At 33.5% G+C, this 5,054-nt stretch overlaps 1 long non-coding RNA gene across 1 annotated transcript; it reads left to right on the top strand.

Moving 5' to 3' along the window:
• Positions 1-381: 381 nt before the first annotated feature.
• Positions 382-4,374, top strand: LOC110699124. Its single transcript, XR_002506862.1, has 3 exons — positions 382-725; positions 1,226-1,303; positions 3,987-4,374. It is a non-coding gene; the product is annotated as an uncharacterized LOC110699124 (long non-coding RNA).
• Positions 4,375-5,054: the final 680 nt, after the last annotated feature.

Here is a 5,054-nt window from a genome sequence, read left to right as displayed (position 1 = left end):
CAAATGCGGTGTCATAACTCATGTCAATAGGAGTAAAGTTCCTCCTAAATAGTTTCTTTTGTCCTTGATTATTCATAGCAAGGACTTCACTTAAGTTAAAGGTACCAACATTATTTGAGTGGGTGCACTAGTAGAAAAAGTTCTATTTGTAGCGCCCTAGTAGTAACTGACATAAATTATGTTAGTTACAAAAAGAGTATTAGTAACTGGCATAGATAATGCGGGTTACAAGTAAACTTGTATTAGTAACTAGTATAACCAAGGTCAGTTACAAATAGTAGGTCAATGATAGGGTGACCAACTTTTCGTAAGGGGCATAATAAATGTCAGTTACAAATAATAAGTTAAACTTTATAGACCTTATTAATTGTAAGGGGCTTTATTAAGGCCGGTTACTATTATTAGCGCCCACCACTCACACTTCACTTGTATTTTTCTTTTTTTAATTTAAAAAAAAAAATTAGTTTTTTTTTTTTTTTTTTTTTTTTTTTTTTGAGGAAAAATTAGTATTTTACTTATCCCCAATTCCCAATTTTACTGAAGGAAAACATTGAAGAACCCTAACTTCTTACTGACTTCCTCTCCCCTCACTCTCATTCAAGGACCGGCGCTGCTCTCAGATCGACGTTGGCCGAACTCCGACGACGGCCGACCAGTGTTCGTCTGCTTTCCTTTAGCCTTCTCTGAGTTCTCTCTCTTCGACAAAGCAAAACTCCAGTCTTCAGGTTTAGTTTTTAATTAATCTATTTTTTTTAACTGTTAATTGAAATTGTGATTTCATTCATTTGTGAATATATGATTCTGTGAACGTAATGTATTTTTAATATTATAGTTGTGCGCCTTGATTCGAATTATGAACCCTAAGTTTGGCAAAATTCTTTTAATATTTCGATTCTGGTAGTCAATAATTGGTTTTTTGGGTTTGATTGCTTATAATATTTCATTTATGTCGTTCTATTGTTGAGAGGGTGGCGAAATTACGAATGTCCGACCTTTCTATTGGCTGTATTATTGGGGAGCGGGAGGGGAAGGATTGGATGTCCGGTCACCATTGGGGAGCAGGATGGGAGGAATTGGATGTTCGGCCTTGGGTTGGGGAAGGGAAGGGGAGTAAGTGGATATTCGAAGGTCATTATGTCTATGTTTATTTGTAAAGGAAAACTTGAATTGACTCGTGACTGTCAAAGAGCTTTGTCTAATTAATACTAAATTGCTAAAGTATCAGTTTTGTAGCCTGATGAACAGAGTTTTGCAAAGGTGTATTTCTGCCACCAGACCATCAATGTTAAAATGAGATGTGATGGTTAGTTACCCAACTTGTCTCTCTATGTGTTGTATAATATTGTGTAGAATTTATTATGATTAATTTGTAATTATCTTCTAAATGTATTCCATCTTATTGTCATGGAGCAGTCATGGGTTTTTGCTAGTTTATGATGTAACGAGTCGTCATTTAATAGTAAAATTCTATCCATTAGAATCCCTCGGCCTAGGATGTTATGCTATCTATATTTTACACTATTAAAAAAATTACATGAACGTTTAATCTTTCTCAATGTAATATATGGTCTTTACATATATTGGCTTATGTGAAGTGGACCTGAAAATCAGAACTGAATTCGGAACTGAAAATCATAACTCAATTCGGAACTAAAAATCAGAACTGAATTCGGAACTGAAAATCATAACTGAATTCGGAACTAAAAATGAGAACTGAATTCATAACATAATTCAGAGCTGAAAATCAGAATTAAATTCATAATTGAAAATCAGAACTGAATTCAAAGCTGACTTTCAGAACTTAATTCAAAGCTTATTTTTATGTGCGATCTTGAACTTATTTTTATGTCCTGTTGAGCGGGTCATTGTTGTTATCAGTTTGTGTGTTGTCATTGTTCTTAGTCTTGAATTGTGATTACTGATGTTTGAGATGATAGCTATTCTTTCCTTTTGAAGATCTGTTCCTATATTGTGATTATAGATGTTTCAGATTAGTAATTTGTGTGCTGTCATGGTGTGTTCCTTTATTGGGGACACATTGCTCCAATATTGCAACTTTGTTTAAGCTACCTTTAGTGTGACACTGTGAGCTGGCTAAAAGTACAGGGAAAAGAAGAAAAATTCTATCTCAGAATCAATTAGACTTGAGGGTGCTGCATGGAGTGCGTAACTTACTTCCTCGGAGAATGATAGGAAATAAACTAATGATCAGATTAGATTGTTTTGATTGAGAGTAACTCACTCGTAGCGCATGCCAATAAGACTGAAAATCTGTGTGGCACAGGCCACTACACTCCTGATAGTCCAGTAAGCAGCAGTAGGAATGTGTGTCATAGCAACAGATAATGGCGGCAGCTCAGCTCAGATGTATTGCTGAGGGAGCTACCTGAACTCAACAATCCTCTTTGTAGGTAGATGCTTAAGGAGAGCCACAGACTTGGCGAGAGGGTGACTAGAGAAGAGCTTAACCACCAACCCAAACTCTCCATAGGCTATTGCTAGTGCCCTTAGAGCTATGGCTACCTTTGCATCCCATGAATAGTTTGACAGCAAGCTGAGAAGTGCCAGTTGTCGCATGTGCATCTCCTCCTCCCTCACATTTGCATGTTATCTGCCAGGATACAGAACATATGTTATGAAAACATGAAATTATATTTGAAGATAAGACTTTTTTTTTGGCTCATTTAAAATCAGTCTAAAATTCAGAACTGAAGCTCAAAACCGAAAATCAGAACTGAGATAAGTCTGAAACTTAGAACTGAAGCTCAAAACTGAATTTCAAAACTGAAATCAGTCTGAAATTCAGAATTGAAGATTAGAACTGAAATTAGTGTTAGTTTGTTTTATTAACGTGCATACTTGTACTCCTACACGGCTACACCTTCTCATGTGTTAAAGTAGCAAGGATGAAATTTACCTCAATTGTTGTTGAAATTCTCCCATCAAAGGTAAGATCTATACATACCTTTTTGTAAATTCAGTAGAATCTCGCTGGAACAGTTTAGAGTCAGTTTGAAGGTCTGACTTCTCTGGGATTGTTCTCCTTCATAACAGATGATTTTTAGGTGATTCTTTTTTTGAATTTGGGTTATTTTTTGTCTACTCTGTTCCTGTAAAATTTCAGAATTTTTTGAGTTTGGCTGCTATTAAACTGGATTGTTTTCTGAAAACTGGTCAATTTTTATTCAATTTGGTATATGCTTCTTTTTTAGAGGGTTTTTCTTAGAGCTGTGTTGAGATTTTTGCTGGGATATTCCTGTGAAGTTTAAGGTGTTTTAAGAGTATTTTGCTTATATAAATTTCATCCTTGCTACTGTTATACTGTGTGGTTTTTTTTACTCTGATTTGTGCACATATTTTGTGTTAAAAACATATGGGTGAAGAGGCTATAAACAAACTTATGTAAAATTTCAAGAGAAACTTGATATAGTGGAGGAAAAGTTGATTAATAGATTATAAGCTAGGTACGATGCCTTTGCTAAGTTGTTACAATAAGAAGAAGAAAAAAATGGAAAGATAATGATGATGAGTATTCAAGTATTCTTTGCATATTCTAAAGCTAGTGACGGACAGTATTAAGTATTTCAAGTTAGTCTAGATGTTTGAGAAATAGATACCTTGTTATTTGTTCTTGGAAGATGATATGAATTTTTTAGTCTAGATGCATGTACAAATATCAGATTTAGAATAGCAAGTATGGGTGCTTTAATTGTGTTTCCTGCCATTGATTTTATGTAAAATTTAATAACTTTCCTGGTATGGTAGTTCTTTATATATATGACTGTTCTTCATGCCATATGCAAAAGAAATATCCACCATGTTTTCCTAATACCTAATAAAATACATTTTGATGTGTGCTAGTGTCACTATATATTTTCTGAAACTCTTCTAGATGTTGAAGCTGTAAGTGTTGATCTCCTTTTTCCAATGGCTTACTACCGAAATTTAATTTGAGTTATATATACTTTGTAAATTTTTATTTTCAGGACATGACATGTCAATTTGAGTTCAAGAGATTAGTTGATCAAGGTGGTGCATGCTTTCTAGTAAGTTTCCGAGCAATGGTCAACTCTGATTTTCCGTGCACGTAAAAGTTAATACGGAGAGACAAAACAATGTGAACAACAGACAGAGTTATGTGAGAGACAATATTGGGCCTTGTGAGAGACATGGTTGTAATTTATAAGTACATCATTTTCTTGTAGAGCTGATGATATATATGTAGATTTTAATTAAATTGAGCCTTACATTGTTTAGGATATATAATCTTTGTATTTATCATAAAAGTGAATTAATATTGTATAATGTTTCACATAATAAAAAAAAATGTAGCGTATTAGTGGGGTGAATACAAGTTATGTGAAATTATTTGGAGTACGTGATTTGTTTGTTGAATTGTAATAGGGTGTAACAGGTTTTAACCATTTGTGGTTGGGTCGTTCGGTAGGATTTGAATCAAATATATATATATATATATATATATATATATATATATATATATATATATATATATATATATATATATATATATATATATATATATATATATATATATATTAGTAACTAGCGTAATCTAATGCTAGTTACTTATAGATTTTTTTTTAAAGAAAAACTAAAACTATTTATAACTGGCGTTAGGCTATGCCATTTACAAAAATACACTATTTGTAACCTGCGTAACTTAACGCTAGTTATGAATAATATGCTTTCTAACATGAAAATAGACTATTTGTAACTGGCGTTGGGTTAAGTCAGTTACAAATAGTACATTATTTGTAACTAACATTAGCCGGTTACGAATAATTTTTACTAGTTGTAACGGTGGCATTCGCAACCAACAATGCCAGTTACAAAAAGCCAATTTTGCCAGTTACAAATAGCATTTTTTCTACTAGTGGTGGTTTTGGAAGAAGAAGGATTGTCGTTCTTCTTGCCTTTCCAGCCACTGTTGGAGTTATTGTTAGCAGCTTTCAACTTAGCCAGGTCGTCTTCAATATTAATTCCGATGTCGTAGACGGCCTTGAAGGTATGGAGATTATATTTGTATTTGAAAT

This window comes from Chenopodium quinoa, unplaced genomic scaffold (genome assembly GCF_001683475.1).
Source record: "Chenopodium quinoa cultivar QQ74 unplaced genomic scaffold, ASM168347v1, whole genome shotgun sequence".
Lineage (NCBI taxonomy): Eukaryota > Viridiplantae > Streptophyta > Magnoliopsida > Caryophyllales > Amaranthaceae > Chenopodium > Chenopodium quinoa.
The sequence above is the reverse complement of the archived record's forward strand: the minus strand, read 5'-3'. Positions and strand labels throughout refer to the sequence as shown.